Below are 21705 nucleotides of genomic sequence, written 5' to 3' on the forward strand. Positions count from 1 at the left end.
GGAAAGAGGAGTCAAATACCATCTTGAACATAATTTAAATTGTTGCAATTTAAAGTTCGTGCATCGGGATTTACAAATTGGAGACATCCAGATCATGGACCACTGATCTTCTGATAAATTAATAGAGCAATCTTTACTCCAAGCGTTCTGTTGTGTTGAAACCGATGCCCAGTTTTTTTGGTTTAATAAATTATATAGTTTAGAAATCACTCCTCTCATTGTTGTGTTTTCTTTAATAATTAATTTTTCAACAGCATTCAATTGACTTTCAGCTAACATAACGGGAATTACTTTATTCAATGTATCATAAAGTTGATGATACTCATACCAAGGAATTTTGATGCTATATTTAGATTCCAACTGGTTACGGGTAAGCAGCTGACCCTTGGAACTTACATCTGAAATCCTAAGGATATTGTGTTGTCGCCAAATTCCAAAGCTCTCCTTTGAAATTCCCGGAGGAAACCAACTCTGACCCAGAAAGGCCATTACAGGAGTGGAGGGTTGAACTACAAGATTTCTATATTTGTCCCATAACTCTAAGGTGCAACGCAAAAAAGGATTATTCAACAAAATTTTCCTCCTTTTGGTTCTAATGTTCCAAAGGAATTCATTAAGACGAATAGGGTATAAGCTAGCAGATTCAATTTGAAACCATGGTGTCTGGCATTCCTTTCTGGCATAAAACAAAACATTACGAAGCTGGGCTGCCACATAGTAGCTGTTTAAAATTGGTGCAGACAAGCCGCCCTTGACCGTAGGTTTGGACAGGACATGATACGAAATCCTTGCCTTCTTGTAATTCCATATGAAAAGAGAGAAGCATTTTTGCCAAGACTTCATATCACTGTTTGGTATAGTAATAGGGAGATTTTGGAATAAAAAAAGAAACTTAGGTAGAACGAAAGTTTTTAACAGGTCTATTTTTTCTAACAGACTGAACTGTAGCTTAGTCCATTTAGTCAAATTAGATTTAGTGGTTATAAAAAGTTGTTTATAATTTGCCTCAAATAATTTAGATTGGTCCAAAGGTATGTGAATGCCTAGATGACGCCATGATTTAGTAACCCATTTAAATGGAAAAGTAGATTCTAATTGTTGGTAGACATCTGGAGGAAGGTAAATCGGATAGATTTCCGATTTAGACATGTTGATGGTAAAACCTGAGAACTCTTTAAATGATGTTAAGGTTCTCATTAATTTGGTTAACGAATGCAATGGGTTGCTCAAATAAAAAACAGTGTCATCAGCGAAAAGGCTAATTTTATGAGAGACACCTCTCACCATAATGCCTGCAATATCAGGATCCGACCGTACTAAGTGGGCTAACGGCTCCAACGAGATGGCAAACAAAATTGGAGAAAGCGGACAGCCTTGACGTGTACCCCTTGATAAATGAATTTCATCTGATCTATGATTATTAATAGTTAATTGCGTTTTAGGATCTTTATAGATAGCCGAAATGGAATTTAAAAAATTTGGGCCAAATCCCATGTAGTTTAGGACTGCTTTTAAATAATTAATTTCCAACATATCGAAAGCTTTTTCTGCGTCCAAAGAGAGAATTAAAGACGGTATTTTAGATGTCTTACCAAAATGGATTAGATTGAGGGTTCTCCTAATATTGTCTGAAATAGAGCGTCCAGGAATAAATCCTGCCTGATCTGTGTGTACGTAAGCACTAATAATTTTATTTAATCTACGGGCCAAAATAGTTGAAAAAATTTTGAAGTCATGATTTAGGATTGAAATTGGTCTGTAGGATTTGGGGTTTTGCTTGTCCTTGCCTTCTTTGTGTATCACTATCATCTTGGAATCCTTCCACGAATCCGGAAGGACACCAGTTGTCATAGCAAGGTTGCAAGTTTTTAAAAGAGGATGTAACACGTCAGAGCTGAACTTTTTATAAAACTCCACTGGGAATCCGTCCTTTCCCGTTGCCTTATTGTTCTTTATAGAGGATAGTGCCTCCAGGATTTCAGATTCCGAAATTGGTCTATCCATAAAGTCAGCATCCCCTTGGGTTAGCTTTCTGTCAAAGTTAGCATTTTTTAAAAACTTTTTAAAGTCTAAGTTGCTATCAACAGAGGATGAGTACAGGGAGGAATAGTATTCCTGAAACACCCCAGTGATTTCTTTAGGAGTGACATAAACCTCCCCTTTGGTTGAGCGTATAGAATGAATTATTTTAGTTTCACTCTGTTGCTGCAACCTAAACTTCAAAAACCTAAGGGATTTCGAAGTTTTAGTAACAAATTTCTGTTTTAGATACAACAATTTTTTTATATGTCTGAAGTTTCAATTAGTTCTAATTTGTTTCTTTCAAGCGAAAGTTTTTTTAAATATTTTTCCCCCCCAAATTTCATGTGCTTCTTTTCCAATTCGGCAATTTTAAGTTGTTGCTCTAAAATAGTTTTACGCCTGTTCTTCTGGCATGCCGCTGCAATGGAAATCAAGTCCCCTCTGAGCACCTGTGACGGAAAGCAATGGGTTAAGCATAAGCTGAAGACACACAGGGCTGCGTCAGGTGACCTGAGGGTGGGGGCAAAGTGCTCTGAGCTCTCAGGGAGGGAAAAAAAGTTAGTTTAGTGAGAGAAACTGCTGAGGCAGGAGTTCAGTCAGTTGGAGTCTGACAGAGTGGAGGCCTGTCAGAGAAGTCTGTCAGTGGGGACTTGACAGAGACTGAGAGGGTCAGTTAGTGCCGGCCAGAAGGGCTAAGAGGGCAGTTGATCCTGTGAAGAAGCTGGAGACGGAGACGGGGAAGTCTTCCAGAGACTGCCAGCTGGACAAAACCAGCCAAGAGGGCTGTGTGTGTGTGAGTCAGTTAAGACCGGAATGGTCACAGACACCAGGAAACTACTCTAAAGATCTAGTGAGGAGGTTGAGGGAGTGGATGTGGGTCTGAGACACCAAGAAGGGCTGAGAGGAGAGACTCCAGTCGAGGGGTGAGACTAGACACATCAATCCCAAGAGGCCAGACCTTGGCTAGAGAGGGAGAGTGAGTTAAAGGGAACGGTGAACTGTGTAACTGTGAAAGATCCAAGAAAGTAAAAGTGACTGTAAGCTTGAAACAACTGAACAAAGAAAAAGCCTGTGTAAATATCTCCCATATCCCCAGTTAAGACTTTTTGTTACAATAAATCTGTGGTTTAAGTTAAAGTTCTCGTGAGCCTATATATTTTGTGGGAAGAATAAACAAAGCTGCTGGGGTCCCATCAACAGAACAAGTAAAAATACCCCGAAGAGACGAAAATATAGAAATCCAGTGAGGCCGTGAGGTGGGCGCTGCTATAATTGGTTGCCAGCGTCGGGATTTCGAAGAAAAACCCCAAAATAAGTGTCACTAAGACACACAGAAAGTAGAGGGACACTGCAGTAAAGGAATTAAGACAGTTCTGTGAAAAATTCCTGTCAGAAATGGCTCCTCCTAAGAGAACTACCACAGCCACGGGGGATGGGCAGACACAAGAAGAGATTCCTGAGGAGAATCCTAGTCAGAGCATAGAGGCTATGAAAATACAGTTGGAATTGGCCAGAATAGAATCAGAAAAAGAAATTCAGATGGCCAAGATTCAAGCAGAACAAAGAGAAAGGGAAGCAGAGAAAGAATTGCAAATGGCTAGGCTGGAATCAGAGAGAGAAAATAGAGAGAGAGAACGCAGAGAGAGGGAAGCGGAAAGAGAGAGAGAAATACAGATGGCTAGGCTGGAATCAGAAAATAGAGAGAGAGAACATGAGGAAAAAATGTACAGTTTGAAACTCCAGGAGATTCAGGGAAGGCCTGAGTTTCAACGTGATACTAGAAATGAGAGGCGCCTCACAGTAGAACAAAAGAAATTCCCTAAGTACCAAAAAGGGGATGATGTAGAAGCTTTTTTGTTTAATTTTGAAAGAACATGTAAAGATTTAAGAGTTGCTGATGAGGACAGAATGATTTATTTGAGACCTCAGATCTGTGGAGAGTTGAGTGAAATCTACTCTGAACTGAGGGATGAGGAAACTTCTGATTATCAATTGTACAAGGAAAGGGTCAGAGTCCGCTTTGGCTTAACAGCAGAGCAAAGCAGGAAAAAATTTAGAGGAATCAGAAGAAAGCCTGGAGAAACATACTCTCAACTAGGTTGTCGGTTAGACAGAGCCCTTAACAGATGGGTAGAAGGGAGTAAAGTTTCCACTTTGGAATACTTGAAAAACTTAGTGGGCTTGGAACAGTTTTATAACCAAGTCCCCTCTCAGTATAGGTGGGTTCTGAGAGACAAGAAATTGAAAACAGTAGAAGAAGCAGCTGTGATTCTAGATGAGATTGAATCAGATCTAGGGAGTTCAATGTGGACTGCTCCAACTAAAAAACCCCGAGTCTGGAACTCTCCAGAGAAGTCTGGGGCGGGTAACAACAGCCCTGCAAAGCGGTCCAGTCCGCCTCCTTACAGAAAGACTCAGGCTGCTTGTTTCCAATGTGGGGGCATAGGGCACTATGCCAGGTTTTGCCCAGAAAAAGGAAAAAAGACCCCACCAGCTAAGACAGTTAAAATGGTGCAGAGTCAACAGAAAGAAGCAGAAACAAACCCCTCACTTCCAGAGAACACACCACCAGAAAGACCCGCTAGTGTTCTGAAAGTGTGGAAGGTACAGGAAAGCTTGGATGAGGAATATACTGAGACTGTGACAGTAAATGACAAGGAAGTCAAGGCTTATAGGGACACAGGGGCGCGTGTTACCCTAATACAGCCAGAATTAGTAAAAAGTCATCAGTATTTGCCTGGGAAATCTTACACCATAAAAGGCATTAAAGGACCTACATTTGAAGTGGCCCTAGCAGAAGTTCCTATCAAGTATTGAGAGTTCCAAGGTGATTGGATTGTGGGAGTCCTGAGTGACATAGGAACATCGCTTTTATTGGGCAATGATTTGGCTTCTGAGTTAAAGAGACAGCAAGCTAATCCTGTCAACATTGTTACCAGAAGCAGGCCAGAAGCAGCTCCTGAGGTGTGTGTACAGCAACCAGCAGAAGAAGAGGAAACAATGTTGCAGACCATCCCTGCTGCAGAATTCCTCAGAGAGCAGCAACAAGATGACAGCCTGAAGGAACTATGGCAGAGAACTGGGGAGATGACAGAAGAAGAGTGGGAGAGTATGTTTGGCTCTTTGGAACCCTCTGAGGTGGCCCAACCAGTGAGCAGAGGACACAGCCAAGCTCAGAGCACTTTGCCCCCACCCTCAGGTCACCTGACGCAGCCCTGTGCGTCTTCAGCTTATGCTTAACCCATTGCTTTCCGTCACAGCACCGCTTTAAATGCATCCCAAATCAGATGTTGCGAAACTCCACAGTTTCCATTAAATAAAAAGTATTCTTGAATTGATTTTCTAACTTTCTCACAAACGCTATCCTTAGACAGAAGGAGTTTGTTTAAAGACCAAGTTGGGCCTTTGTTATCAGAGTCTACAAAGGTTAACACCCCAGACACCCAAGAATGGTCAGAGATCGTTCTAGATCCTATATTTACATTATTAACAAATTTTAAAAGATTCGGGGAAACTAAAATATAATCAATTCTGGAATAGGAATTATGAACCTGAGAAAAAAAGGTATAGTCTCTTGCCCCTTGGTTTAGCGTTCTCCAGATATCTACCAAGTTAAAAGAAAGTAAAAGATCATGTAAACCTGACTTCTTGAGCAAAGTGCGCTTAGACCCTTTACGACCAGACTTGTCCAGAATTGGATCAACAATGCAATTCAGGTCACCTCCGATGATAAGTTCTCCTTGCCTGAAACCCATAAGCTCAGAAAAGGTTTCCTCCAAGAACTCCAGTTGGCCACTGTTTGGTGAATAAATAGATGCAATTGTTAATGGATTTCCGTTCAGAATACCTTTGACAAATACAAATCTGCCATTGGGATCAGCTTTTGTTTCTTGCACACTGAAGGACACAGATTTAGAAATCAGAATTGCCACTCCCCTTGCTTTTGAAGTACCTGATGCTTGGAAAAACTGATTAAACCATCTGGAACGTAATAAAGAAGAAGATTGTTTTTTTGCATGGGTCTCTTGAAGGCAAACTATTTGAGGTCGCTCTTTGGCCAAAAAATTCGAAATGCGAGCCCTTTTGATAGGATTTTTAAAACCTCTACAGTTCCAGGTGAGAACTTTAATGTCCTTAGACATGGTGAGGCTGAAAAAGGATCAAGATGCACTAACTACCTTAGATCTGACTGTGGTACCTGATGGCGACTCACTGAAATGACACTCAAAAAATTAACACCAGTTAAGTTGCAAAGACTTAAATCAAGATAAAAAGGGTATAAATAAAGAGGGGGAGGGGGGGAGGGGAAACCACAACAACAAACACCACAAGGGAAAAGGAAAATGACAAGACAACACGAATTTCACCTTTCCTGGTTAGCTTATAGAAAGGTAAACAATAACTAGACTAACTTATAACCCTAATTCGGGTAACGTTTCAAAACCTCTTTCAAAAAAAGAGGCTAGGGAAAACACTCTTTGATTTCCCTATCTTGAAACTTCTACACTCCACCCAAGAGGGCGCAAATAACCTCCAAACAATTAATCAAAATCCTAACTCCCCCTCCTTCCCCAAATGTAAGTATTAGATAACAAACTTCCTCAAACGTTTATAACAACAGTGATAACTATCAATGCTTTCACTTGTGTAATATAAAAATTTCTTAACAACAGTAATAAGTAAGCATATGTCACATAAACCAACTATAGAGTTAATATTCACCTCAAATTACAGGCATTATGCTGCCTTCAACATCCTAAAAACTTTAAACTTTAAGCTCCCAACCAGTGGTCATGCAGTTCAAACAAATAATTTAGATGATTTATAAATGATGACTTATGGCTAAAATGAAATTACTTATCATGTATTACAAACCAAATGGGGAAACCATTGCCTTTTAGATAAAACAACAGCAATAAGAACAAAAACATTTCTTCTCCCACTCTTATATAGTTAGTTTGTTAGTTCAAAATGGTTCCTATGGTCTCATTCAGTTCTTGCTTGAGAACCAATAATCATTACTTGTAAAACTCCTCCAATAGCAATAGCAAACACCAGGCAAAAAAAGAAGAACCATTGCACATTCTCTTAAGAGCCCTTTTCCTTTTAACTACTAAACACTATTTATAACCACTAACAACAGGAATTAGACTTAAACAGTACGTGGATAGAAGGGGGCAGAAGCCTTTCTATTGCCTATACTATAAATCATGCATTGCTGGTAAGGCTTTTCCCCGCCTCTATATACAGCCACCAACGAAATGTTTTTAAATACAATGAAGCCCCAAGATAAGCTCCCGTAAGTTCAAGTCAATGAGAAGATCAAAGTCTGGGAACAGTAGCTTAAAGCATTAATGTGAGACAGAAAAGGAAAAACAGTTATGCAGCTGCATCTTCCTCAGGCACTCTGTTTCCCGGCACCAGAAACCACTTCCATAGCTCATCTTTCTCTTCCTGCGTGAGCTTGAGCGACAAGGCATCCATTAACTCAATCCCTGACTGTGCGTCATAAGCTCTGTGCAAGGCGCCATTTTTGTATAGCAGTATCTCTGACGTTGGACTCCATCGGAATCTCAAATTGCTTGTGTGCAATTTATTCGTGATGGTTTTTAAGTTCCGTCTTCTTTCCAGCGCTTCAGGGGATAAATCCAGTAGAAACAAAATTCTATTGCCATTGTAAGTCAAGGCATCACTCTGTCTTGCCTTCTGTAGAATCAGATCTTTAATTCTGGAACTAGAAAACTGTACCAGAATATTTCTATTAAAGTTGCTTCGCATCGTTTTTTTAGATCCCAGTCTTTGGACTCTGACAATGTTGTTCGCCATGTTGCCTTGGAACGTAAATTTTTCTTGAAGCCAGCCCGCAATAAATAATAATAAGTCACTTTTATCTTCAGCCCCCTCCTCAAACCCGCGCAGTTTCAGATTTAAGGCCCTCCATTTGTTTTCCAAAATTAAAATTCTGTTTTGGAGCTTGCTTTCATTGTTGTTAATAGTGCCCAGTTCTTTCTTAATAGACAGACCCAGCTCTGCCGATTGCTCCGCTATTTTCGCGGTAGTGGCTAGATCTTCTGACAGTTCTTGCACTTGACTCTGTAAGGGTCTGATATGTTCAACTATGAGATTTTCAAAATATTTATGTATGTCTAGGCGCAAGAGATCAAGGTCTCTACGGGAGATAGGGCCATCTTCCTCGTGAGCAGGAGCCACTGGGGAAGTTTGCTGATCATGGTGCGGGGTAGCAGGGCTGAGCGCCATTTTACAAATGAGCGGGGAACTTGAAACCGGGCCACCAACCTTATTGGAGTTCTCTGGCGAAAAGTAGTCTGAGACCGCGGTTTTCTTTGTCAAATTTTGCTTCTTTTTTTGTCGCATCGATGTTCCTTTAGATTTGGATGTCATTGGAGTTTGTAGTGTCGTTTTATTTATAAAAGGGGGAAGGAGGTAGCCGGAGCTCGTCTATTTCGCGTCTGCCATAGCCTCGCGACGCTCCGCCCCCTGGAATCAGATTTGGCTACTGAATCTATTAGGAGATATATGGCTTCCCAATTTTTTTAGCCCCGAATACCCCCGTATCCGAATTTTCCCAATTTTTTTTCTTTTGCACACCCCTAATCCCAGAGTCACACTCTCTGATGACTTCAGTGGGTGCAATGAATTGTATTGGCTGTCCTACCACCACTAACCCACATGCACCTTCACTGCTTGGCTGAAATCTGAAGCCAAAAGAGGTGCCAGTAAGCTGTACTGGTGCATACAAGCACACAAAAAGCTCTGGGTCTACCCAGTCAATAATTTAAACATTATTATACAGAGCCAGAACAAAATTCTGTCACAGCTGCGAATGAAAGAAATTTATCACTTGGCTGTACTTGGGGCTACTTGTGAGTTAGATTTTTAAAGGGAGAAATAATATTAAAAATATTATTACAATATATAGCTAATATCCCTTTCTTTAGAACGGTAAAAGCAGTATACTTCTTCTACAAAATTAAATGAGTTAATTCTACTTCCCTTCAACGCTACTTCAGTGTACATTTTCCACAGGTGAACACTTCTAGTTTAAATAAACTTAGTGATACTCCATACACCCATTAGATTTTGTGTAGATTTCAGACCCAAAGAATCTAACACTAGAACAATTTGCTGATAATTAGAAAAGCTTCACCTTTGTTTTCTGTTGTCCCTGTCTTCCAATATGATCACAAAAACCTTGTATTTAAGATATGGAAACAAACAAATATTTCATATGTGAAGCACTAGGTGTGGTTGAAAATGCTTTCATTTAGTGCCATTGTCATAACCTTCCTCAGGTTTGTGCAATCTCAGGCCTGAGAAGTAAAAAAACCCCAAATAATCTCAGGCAAACCATAGGCAGTATCAGTTGCTGTTATGTGAATGTGACAGTTTGAAGATATAATAACCAATATGTAGTTAAAATATGAGAACCTTTACGTTTGGTGACCCAGACAATTGCCAATAGATTTCAGCTTTCTTAGAAAGAAATGACCAGTGAAAATGTAAATAGGGTGAATAATTTTGAGAGTTGGCTGTAGCCCTTTTTAGCTTATTCTTATAAGGAACATGATACTTGGCACAGGTCAGAAAGCAAGCAAGCATCTCTGCATGCAGAGAAATTGCTACAATAAAAGACTGTCCGCATGAGATAAATGAGAATAAGTGACCTGAAAACCTAAGTTGAAGACCATATTTTGTGTACTGTGTATAAGATTTCACTAGAGAATATGGGTTTTTCAAAGTGTCAGGGAAATTTCTTTTCAGGATATTCCCAGTGGAGATAGTGGTTTAAACTTAGACTTCATAATGGTACTGACTACAGCAGAACTGGCAGATGTCAGAACATGTGACAAGTCAGGCCAAGCAGAACTGTAGGAAAGCAGAGGTTATAAGAAGTGCAGAAGGAGACAAGATTATCTGTTTACAGATGTGAAACGGTTCTCTCACCATTAAAATCTATATGTACACTTTAATAAGGGAGTGCTTGCTAAATGAATATTAGCTGAACAGAAACTTTTGATATGTTTCTTTTAAAGTAAGGTTATCTGGGTGCTGACAAAGCCAAATACTGTATTTATATTTCAAACCAACTGAACATGCATTTATTTCCTTGTTTTGATTTCTGTTAGTTTTCTTGCACGTAGCTTTGTCTTCAATTGTATTGAGTCACATCTGCTAAATGGCCTGTAGGCAGAATATAAAGAACAATTTAATCTACTTAAACCAAGTTAAAAAATAAAAACATCCAGGATCATGATAAAGGCACACAGTATGCCAGATGAAAAGTTACTGGAAATGGAAGCATTTAAAAATATATATAAAGCAAACTGGGGATCTATAAGGACTCACTGGAAAGCCTCTGAGAGGGGGGGACAAAATTCTGGGAGCTCAGTGTCGTGCTGCAGTCACAGAATGCAGAGAGATCAGTTCAGCTCTTAGAGCTGAAAATCTGGGGCAGTAAAAAAAATATGATCCACAGAATAGATTTTGTTGTTGGCACAATTACAGTGTCTATCAGAATAAGGAATTTCATTTAATCTTCCTAACATCACCACTGAAGGTAGGGCATTCAGGTGCACGCAAGCATGAATGCCCTTATATACTTTGGAAGTATTTGCTCAGATAGTTTGGCATTTTTCTTGGGGGGGGGGGGGGAGAATGCCTACTGAAAAAGATGAATACATTCTACAGGCTCTAATCAATGTACTCCTATAATCAAAGTCCCTCAGATGTCTTCTAGTGAGCTGATTTGATTCTTGTCTACTCATTTCTATCACATGATGGGTTTGATTTAGGAATTCCCAAAATAGTGTATAAGAATCTTAATAGTGTTCTATCAATGTTGTCTGTTACTGCTCTGATCCAAATGCCAGCAGCATATGCCATCTGCCCAGCAACTCTAGCATGGTGACTCTAGCCCATGGTAATTTATGATCCAGTAATCTGTCCCAATCACTTATGTAATCATCCAATTTGACTAGTCCAAAGAGGCTTGATTCTGGGTTTGATTTTAGGATTCTGATTTTCAGATTGAATGCTCTTTTCCTGGTCTTTGCTTCAACTTCAGCTCTCAGAGCTATTCCAGACACACATTAAGAAATTCTCAAAATAGTGTATAGGAATCTTAATAGTGGTCTGTTGATGTTATATGTTACTGCTCTGATCCAAACCCCAGCAGTATATATCATCTGCCTGGCGACTGTAGCATTAAATACTTTAACTGCTACAGAAACATATTGGCCACCAGAGGAGTAATAAAATCTTGAGATGGCTTTCCCAATACTTAACATTTACAACAGTTCAAGTGCACCTTCTAAGAAAGGCTTACTTGAAAAATAATTCATAAACATTTTAAATATTCAGCTTGCTCTTTAGATTGACCTGCTGCTGACCACTTGTACTTCTTTATGCTTTGTTTTTTACTGAAAATAAGAACCTTTGACTTAGTAACATTAATAGCTAAGCCTTCATTGGAGCAATACTCTGAAAAGCGAACCTACAAGCTTGTGTAAGTCGACCACAGATCTTGTCAAGAGAGCAATATCATCTGCATATAAAAGACAGGGTAGTTTAATATGAACTGGGCCAGGTGACAGGAATTCATTTCCAAAAATATAAGTTAAATCATTGAGGTACAAGTTAATAGCAACAGAGCAATGCTACATCCTTGCTTGACTCCTCTACTCAGTGAAATACCCCTGATTAGTTCACCGAATGGATGGCATCTCACCTGGTCAGTAGGCTGATCATCATATAGTTGTTAGGTCCGGAAAAGAAGATGCTTGTCAATAGGTGACTTATTCCATTTGAGATTCTTGTGTTTCACATAGTTTGAGATCCTTGAATTTTACATAGTTTGAGATTTTCATGCTTTACATTGGTTGGGCTTAGCAATAGCTTTCAATAGCATTCCTATAGAGGGAAATTCTCAGGTTTTCAATTTTTCTTGAGAGTTTTTCCTCTATTGCAAACTATGTAGGATGGCTTGGGGCACCTTGTTCAAGGGCACATAGAATTGGACCCCTCAACACAAGCTACTTGAAATTTGACAGTTAAAGAATAGGCACCAACAGCTCCCCTGCAATTTTGGTTCCAGTACTTTTTAAAACACCCCCCAAGCTCACTTGAAAAATTCCCAGCAGGAAATAATGGAGCTGAATAATATCAGAACCCTCCACCCCTCAAAACCCCAGTATTCCTTATTTCCCAGGCTCCTGATACGCAGGAAATAAGGAATATTGATATTTTTCAGCTCCAATATATCCAGATCTGAAAATACCAGTTTCTCTTTGTTGCACATCCCTTAGGGAAAACTTTGCTTCTCAGATCCTGATAAACCCACCAGCCCAGCCAGCACTGCAGCAAAGCAAGGCCAGTCAGAACAAGCTGCAGTTCTTGCCACCACCCCTTCAAATGATGTCACTTCCAGTACATTGCACCCAAACGCCTTCCTGTGATGTCATTTTCCCCTTCCAAATTTAAATTTCTCACTTTACAGTGATTTCTGATTCTCAAACCTTTGTTGTAATAGCAGGGGATCTCCAGCCACCATCTGGAGGTTGGCAATCCTGATTTATACCCTACTTTTAATGGGAACCCAAGCTGCTTCCATCAAAGGTTGAGAGAATTCCAATGTTACACAGCAAGCTTCCTTGGCAAGATAGAGATTCAAATCCAGGTCTCCCAGACTCTAGTCCAGCACTCTAGGTAAGATTTTAGCCTTTTAACGCTGGAATCCAAAGGATGGGTACATAATATGAAGGGAAAGAACTACTTCATGCACAGCATGAGCTTTGCTTGTATTCTTCATTGCAGGAATTTCTTTTGCTTACCAGGCAAGGTGTACTGAAAACTGCACAGAGGTTTGTGTTCGAGGGCATTAGGAACTAATTGATGCTGAGAACACTGAAATAAAATTCCAGCTACACAGGCAGTTCTCTTCTTGGATTTTTAAATAGTTAGCAAAACTGATTTATTGTTTCTTCCCCACCCCCAGTCCAAATGGCTGTGGAATATCTTTGCTGCCCTTTGGAGAAGGGTGGGCTGCAAGGTGACAAAAGATACAATCCATGCCTGTCACCTGCTCTCCCCATGCCACCCCTGCTCATTTGGTACTCTAAAACCACCAAACCAGAGTTGAACCAGCCCTGTATGTTTTATAAACAATATTCAAAAATATGGAGATACGCACTTAATAGCAAAGAAATCAAAGAACGTTGGTTAGATATCAACTCATAGAAATAAGCCCTCCTATTAATTCTGAAGTTCTCATTATATGAACAGAGAAGTCACAACTTTGTATGCACTACTAAAACAGCAAGAAGCGGAACTGCTGAGTTCCCTGAGACAGTGAAATCTTGAGAAAAAGAGGACAATAGTAGAGCCCAAATAAAATCCACTGCTTTATAAAACTTTGTTAAGTTCAATCAGTAGTAATTGTCTTAACACAATAGCCAATATACTGCTGAAGCAAATGGAGGAATGGCTTGAAATCTGTTGCTCTTCAGTTACAGGCTTTTTATTTCTACCTGCACTTTAACAAACTTTTATGAAAAGCTAAACATGTAATTAGTATCCCTTAAGTAATTTAAAAGAAAAGCCAATTGTTCTTATTGTTTAAAGGCTAATTTCATTTGCAATGAAATAATAGGGAGTGAGGGTGAGATTTTGAAATAAAACTTTCTTCTTCTAAGTATAATTAGAGACACTCTCTCCTGTATTACTAGGAAACTCAACTGCAAAAAATTATTAGACCAGGGGTGGCCAAACTGTGGCTCAGGAGCCACATATGGCTCTTTCATACATATTGTGTGGCTCCTGAAGCCCCCACTGCCCCTTTGGCCAGCTTGGGGAGGACATTTCTCTTTTTAAATAACTACTCCAAGTCAAGCAAGCCAGCAGCTTGGAGAAGATATTTAAAGTTAAATTTGCTTTCTTTTCACCCCTCTCTCCCCCATCTATCTATTTATTTCCTTCGCTCCTTCATCTTGTAGCTCTCAAACATCTAATGTTCATGTCTTGCAGCTCTCAAACATCTGACATTTATTCTGTTTGGCTCTTACATTAAGCAAGTTTGGCCATCTCTGGATTAGACTCTTGACTTGACAAGGATGTACAGAATTACTGAACATACCAAGACCTTGGGGTATTGTTGTTTTGTTTCACCAAGAAGGCTGGTTGCATCAGTGGATACTAAATTTACAATGGCTAGAAAACAAATTAATCTGTGGACATAACTTACTTCAAAAGATTATTCAAAGATAAAGGCACCTGAATAATATCACTTTATATGGTGTGTTCTCAGCAGTATACCAGTCCAAATTAGCAAATTCAAATGCAGAAACCAGAAATGCAAAGCATTCAGAATTCAGGACACACAGAATTTTAATAGAGAATAATGAACAGAGAATAATGAACACAGCCAGATATGCTGAAACAATTTACCATCCATGCTCATAGCCTCCCACTACACATGCACACTCAGGGAAGATAAATAAAATGTTGTTGTTCTTAAAGGTGATACTGGATCAAACAGGACACCCAAGAGGGGAAAAAAGAATGGCAAGCAGAGCCCCTTCCCACCTCCGACACACACTCACTCAGGGAAGATCTTTGTTGATTTCAAAGGAGCTGAAACAGGGGGAGAACTTAAAGGTGCTGGAACAGGAGGGGGAGAAACAGGGACGGCACAGCTTCCCTTCCAACACACACACATACACAAACAAATAAATCACAGAAGATCTTTGTTGATCTTAAAGAAGTTGGAATGGGATACTGAGGAAGAGAAAGAGGGCAGGCACAGCTTCCCCCAGCACAAGACAACACAAATCAGGGAAGATCGTTGATTCTAAAGGAGCTGCTGGAACTGGATGTTGAGGGGGAGAAAGAGGGCAGGCACATACTCCTCCCACCTCAGACACTCACTGAAGTGAAATAAAACTTTGTTGGTGCTCCAATGGGATGCGGGGGGGGGGGAGAGAAAGGAGAGCATGCACGGCTCCCCCCCTTCCATCCCCGGCTCCCACAACGCTGGCCCCTTAGCAGACTCTTTCATTCACATGCGCACACACACAGAGAGAAAAGATGGTGCTCTCAGCCTCTCCCCCTCCTCCTCCCTGGCTCCTTTGTGGAATGGCTTAGAGATGGGGGCGAAAATCTAAATCCCCCACCATCAGCTTCTTTAGGGACTGCAGCAACCCCTACAGCTCAAAGACTCTGGATTCCAAGGTGCAGTAGCCTATGCTGCCAGCTCTGCAAAGAGCTCCCACCAGCAGCTCACTTGCACAAGGTCAAATGAGGGTTGCTGTGTGTGTGTGTGGGGGGGGGCTTCTTTAAGCAGAAAGGCAGGGCAAGGCTGCTCTCTGGACTTGCAAAACACACCGAGAAGACACCATGGCCACTTCTTCATATTTTGACATAGGTTTGTAAAAAAAAAAAAAGTTGTTTTATGTTGTTTTTATAATACATAAAAACAACTTTTTATAATACATAAAAGCAACAATAAATGTTTTGGTTGGAACTTCCTAAGATTATTTTGCTGTATGTAGTTTGAAGAGTGCTGCTACTATTAGAGCTGTGGGTTTATGTATTTCATTATTGATTTAATAAAGTGTACACTAGTCCTACTGGGATTTGAAGTCCCAGAAGGAGCAAAGCCTGCTAACATCCAGCTCTGTTTAAATCCAGAATTAATTTTTTGGAACTTCTTTCACAATGAGAAGGCTGTAGCTCTTTTCTGTATCCTCCAGGGTCCAGTATATTTACTTGCCATTTGTTTACCTTATTTTCAGTGGCACTGACTCAAGAGTGTTCTGAATCTATTATTTTGGATTTGAGTAATCCTATTTGTTTGACAAATAGAAGCACCATCTGCATAAGTAATCAATTTCATGGTTTAGTTAATAGAAAGATATGGATTTTTCAAGGTACACAAAGGTTCTTTCTTTCTTTCTTTCTTTCTTTCTTTCTTTCTTTCTTTCTTTCTTTCTTTCTTTCTTTCTTTCTTTCTTTCTTTCTTTCTTTCTTTCTTTCAAATTCACTGGGAACAGGACCACAGGGAAAGCTTAAGATGGAACTTCTGTTTTAAGCAGCATTGTTGCTGGTTTTCCCAAGAGGTAAAGATGGACATTCTTAGGGATAAAGCTTAAAACTTTTGGCATACTTACTCCACAGAAATATGTTGGATTGTGGTTGTTTTACAGTGCATTCCTGAGCAGAGTTACCCCTTTCTATACCCATTGACCTCTTTGGATTTAGAAAGTTAGCTCTATTCAAGATTACAGTGTTAATCATTCAAGTTGGAATGAAATATGATGGAAGTTATGGAGTTGACATCAAAACTAGCAACCCTGTCTTTTCTCCTTTCTCCTTTCTCTGTAATGTGTACTCTAGGAAAGGTGAGATAAGTAGTAAATTTCCCTGTCTCCATTCTACATTATTATCAGATTCAGCATGAGAAGGTGGAAAAATACGGTGTGATTATGTCTCATCTTGCGTTTTCTTCTGTATATTTTCTTCTGTTTTTCTTGCATTCTCTCTGTCCTCATACTCCATCCCCAAAAGCTCCAGGTATTTCACAGTCAGGAGCTGTTACCCTATCAATGGCCCATTATAGCATGAATCCAGCAGTAATTTCCACTGACTAGGGTTGCCAAGTCCCCTGCGGCCTCTGGTGGGGGAGGCTGCATGTAGCATGTGACCCGCAAGTGCCATCATCGCACCAGCGACGTCAGGGGAGATTACCCCCGCCAGCCCAATGTGGGCCAGTGGGTTGGGAAACTCCAGGGCAGGAGAACTCCCACCTGGCCTGGAGGCTTGGCAGCCCTACCACTGACAGAAGGAATTTTCAGCAAAAGAGCAGTCCCACCCCACAGAAATGTGGCTCCTGGGGAAGAAGGGACCTTAAAGAATAACATAAGAGACGAATTGATGGTCTACAGTGGTAAAGGAAAATTGGCATAATTTCCCCCTTCCCTTAGCATAAATCTACCATTGGGTTCAACCAATTGCTTAGAATGCAATAAAAATGGGTACTCATTACACATTTATGAAAATCACAAGTTGGCCATCACAGATCAGAGGACATCCTTGGAGACTCATACCTATGTTTTCTTCCAAGTTGTTCTGACTCTCTCAGGGCCTGTTTTTTTCCCCCTCATAAGTTATGCACCATTACATTAGACTGAAGTTATTAATAACATATTTATGAATATGATGGTATTTTATGTTTATGTAGAAATCAAAGGCTAGAAGATGAACATTTCTAACATTTCTGATATAGATTATATAATAATATCTTGGAGTTCATGCTCTTATTTGGCATTTCTATTTGTGAGCCTGCTTCCAAGAGTGAGATTTTCAAAGTTGTTTTTCCACATTTTGTTAAAATATACAAAACACAAACTAAAACTGGACATTTGCCAACCATGGGCAATGGTTAATTATGAATTATGAATTAATTACTAATGGTTAATTATTACTAAACATTAAACTACTAAGCTGTGGTTATTTACTGAAACTTTTTCCATGATGTCATAAAATTGAGAAAATTCATTGGCTGGCAAGTAGGATGTTAATAAACCATAGAAAGATAATATCATGGACAATGGCTGCCCATTTATTAAGAATCATCATTCTCCCATTCTGCCACTTACTGTATGTGCCATGCATGCTATGTGTTTGCTTTCACATTACTGTAGATAAAATATAATCCAATATCACTTTGTTTTTCTTTCTATTTATCTTATTTATAAAAGCAATAAATTATATCTTAAGGCAAGGATATTTTCTGTTCAGAAGGTTCTAGAGACATGTACAAATAGGAATGGCTGAGCAACCTTTTAAAGTAGAGCCTTGTCATTAATCTACTCCTTTCTTTCTCTTCTGTCACTACACATTTATATTAAAATAGATGATCTTAGATGCTATCTAGAGAATAAGAAACTGCATGCAAGATTTACTTTCATTTTGAATGGAATCAGAGGCTATGAGAAAATCTCCCAGCTGATCCTTGTCATTACACAGCTTAGTTATACTTGTAGATTAGTTTTAGACAAGTTTTCTTGTCAAACTCTAGCTTAACTCTGGTTGGTTTTGGAAAGGGCAAGACAAGAATAGAGTAGATATTGTACAAAATAGATGTTGTATGATCAAGATGGTCAGAAGAGTGTGATGTACAGTGCAATCCTAAGAACACTGTCCTGCAAGTAAAACCCATGACATAGACCTAAGTAGGATTTTGAGTTGGCCTGCTTAGAATTCTTCTAAACAGTATTCTCCCTCACATTTTGACTTCTGGTTTCCTCAGAATTGGAGGCTACTCCTGATCAGAGTTTATAGGGACCTAATATAGGATTAGTGTTGCCAGTCTCCAGTGTGATCTGAAAATCTTCCAAAATTGCAGTCTCCAAAACTAGAGAGATCACTTCTTCTAGAGAAAATGGTTGTTTGGGAGAGTCACATTGTCCCCTGTTGTCCCCTCGCAAACCCTGACCTCCAAAGGCTTCACTCCCAATCTCCAGAAATTTCCCAACCTGGAGGCATGAAGAATTTTTGTTGTTCACTTGGTACCTGTATTTTTCATACTCATCTGTAGACAGAGTTACCAATAGACCTCGAGAAAAATGTCTTGTCCTTAATAGAGACTTAACATGTGGAAATAAAGCACTGCCACTATTTATGGCATGGAGGTAAACAATATCTTATTAAGCCTTTATTAAAGTGACAGGACATTTTACTTCAGGCAGTAGCAACCATTCCTGGTAAGCCCTTAATTTCCATTAATTGGGGAAAGTATCTTATTTTTCTTATTCTACTCAGTCAGTTTGTTTTCTTCCAGATATAACTCTGTAATCCCAAAGAGATGGCAATTGTAACTGAGACTTTGAATATGGCTTCTAAGACTTGAATAAGAATTGTTCTCCATTTGTCTAAACTATCTGAAAAATTTATTTTGTCATGAATTGTGAAACTTGGTTATATAAGTCATTGACTATATATCCTAGATTTAAAAAAAAAACAATCTATGTTGCAGAAGGAGGAACACCTCTTTACCTATTGTTTCTGCTGACCAGACTCAGAAATATTTTCTGAACCTACTAAATAGATATTCTCCACACATATTTTATCATCTTCCTGAATCATTGCATTTCCAGTGCGGTAAAATTGTCCACCTGAGTTTGATCCCAGCAGAAGCTGGTTCAGGTTGACTCAGCCTTCCATCCTTCTGAGGTCGGTAAAATGAGTACCCAGCTTGCTGGGGGAAAAGTGTATGTGACTGGGGAAGGCAATGGCAAACTATCCCGTAAAAAGTCTGCCGTGAAAATGTTGCGAAAGCAACGTCACCCCAGAGTTGAAAAAGACTGGTGCTTTTTTAAATTGTCCTCACCATTCAGTTGAATGTTACTGACAGTTTCACTTCATATTGAATAACTGATAACTCCAAAATACAACCTAGAGTGGAATTATTTGTAGATGCACTTAGGGCTGGGGTCAGGAAATTGCTCACACAGCAGCAGCCAGTGAGCCAGTTAACTTGTGCAGTGACTGAAGGGTAGGGAAAGCATACCTTACTGGCATGCATTGGAAGATACTAGTAAAGGCAGGGGCAACAGCACCATACAAGTGAGTGGCTTATAACCACAGTTTATATCAGAGGTTTGTGATCATGTTTAATGCAGTTTGCCAACTGACTAAGCTGCCCTACCACTACAGCTGCTAAAGGTGCACATTTCCTTCCCATTTTGATCGCCCAACATGACTTGGGTTGTTTACCTATCTCAGTGGTAGGAGTGCAGAGGTTTGAGAAGGTTCTTTTAATCAGGAGGACAAGACAATGGCTATCAAACATGTTTGATCTAACATACAAACTTTGACCAAAAAAGTTAACATCAGTACTGATGTCTGTCCAGAATTTAGGGATTAAATATGTTGCTAACCTGCAGCTCTGAGCCAAGCAAGGCATTGCATGTTTCAAAATATCAAGTCTACAAAATCTGCAGGGATAGTCTGTTTAAAAATAATGAGGATCATGACTGAACTGGGAACTGTGATGTGGGGGGAGGAGAACTTATGGGGAGTTATTTCCCCCCTTTTTGGTTGCTCCATGTGAGTATTCCCCAGTGTTGTTTCAGATTGAAAAAAGGTGTGGCGGGAAGGCAACAGCTTCACCTTCCCTCATAGTACTGTTCCCAGTTCTATCAGCCTCAGCTTTAGTTTTAAACCAACAGTCCCTACACCTGCTCTGGGACTGCTGGGAGAGAATCAAGTGATTCCACCATGTATACCACTGTGTGTAATGTGTATTGTCTATTTGCTATACTTATTATTCCCACTCTCATTCTATTGTCTTGAGAGTAATGTAACTTCACTTTATGCATTGATTAGCTCATCATGTCTTTATATTCAAAGCATACTCTCTGCTTTGTTTCAGGTTGCTGTAATCTTAGACTGACTATATTGCTTATAAGATGTCTCATCCTGTTGCTTGCATTGACTTACACTGTGTAACTCACTTTGAGTCTCAGCAAGAAAGCTAGGTTATAAATGTATAAATAAATAATAAAAGCTCCAGCTAGCTCTTGCTAATAATTGAGATGTGGCACTATGTACCAACTAGATTCTCCAAGCTGTTTTCAAAGGCATACCCATATAGAGAGCATTAAAATCGAGTTGTTTCAATGTTACCATGTCATGGATCCAAGTGGCCATCTGAAGGTTAGTGGCCATCTTTCAGGCTTCACAAGGTTGGAAGCAATTTTTTTGCAGCTGAATTAACTTGCTTCCCCTGCTAGATCCATTCTAACTCCTAGGCACTTATCTGAGTAAGCAAGGGTAAGCTGAAATCCCCATAAAAGTTAGGAGAACCATGTCCTTCAAGACCTCAGCTTTCTCGGCCAGCATAAGCTCCATCTTGTCAGCATTTAGTTCACTCTTGACCTTTTAACCACAGCAGACAGGCAGTGGTTCACGACCTCGTGTTCAGTGCCAAAGTGTAGATAGAGAGATGTAAAGCATACTGAGGATGTGCAATTCCAAATTATAAGCAAAAGGAAGGCATAAACCAAGCTTACTACAGTTGAGTATAATTCATTGGCAGAGACTAACATGAATTTGGGGGGGAAGAACTTGCAGAAAGAAGAATTTGGAATGCATGAACATTAACCAAGTGCAACCAGTTTTCTTTCATTTCAGTGGAACTTTCAAGTTTAGATTTCAGTATAAAACCTGCGACCTTCCAGTTTGGCGTAGTAAGCAATTTCTGCACGTTCAATGTGCTGATTTCATACCCAGAGCATAAACGGGTAAAATAGAAATATGACATATAGCAAGCAGACAGGAACAAAATATATGATTGCTTGCACAACGTTTACTCTTATTAGAATGCTGGTGGCATGTTCTTTTATGTTATGATTCCAGGAACATGTCAGACTTTATTAATTGAAGACTAGCAGTAACCTGATGGAAGCTGATAAGCACCTTCATAGGATGATTGAAATCCGAACATATTTTTGAAAGGCCTGATATTTTTCCCAATGAACCTTGCAGCAGAGAAGAAAACTTTCAGAGTCTAACAAAATAACTTACATGTGGTTTGATCGGTTAACATAAATAATGTGAGATGTACTTTGCCAAATATTTGAAAAATAACAGCATAATCATAATAGA

The 21705-nt window shown here is 39.6% G+C and overlaps 1 protein-coding gene across 11 annotated transcripts in view; it reads left to right on the top strand.

Annotated features, from left to right (window-relative positions):
- Window positions 1-21705, top strand: part of ROBO2 (roundabout guidance receptor 2) — a 1840872-nt gene that overhangs the window by 136824 nt on the left and 1682343 nt on the right. The gene's annotated exons all lie outside the window — the stretch shown is intronic.

The sequence above is a fragment of the Heteronotia binoei genome, chromosome 3, assembly GCF_032191835.1.
Source record: "Heteronotia binoei isolate CCM8104 ecotype False Entrance Well chromosome 3, APGP_CSIRO_Hbin_v1, whole genome shotgun sequence".
Classification (NCBI taxonomy): Eukaryota; Metazoa; Chordata; class Lepidosauria; order Squamata; family Gekkonidae; genus Heteronotia; species Heteronotia binoei.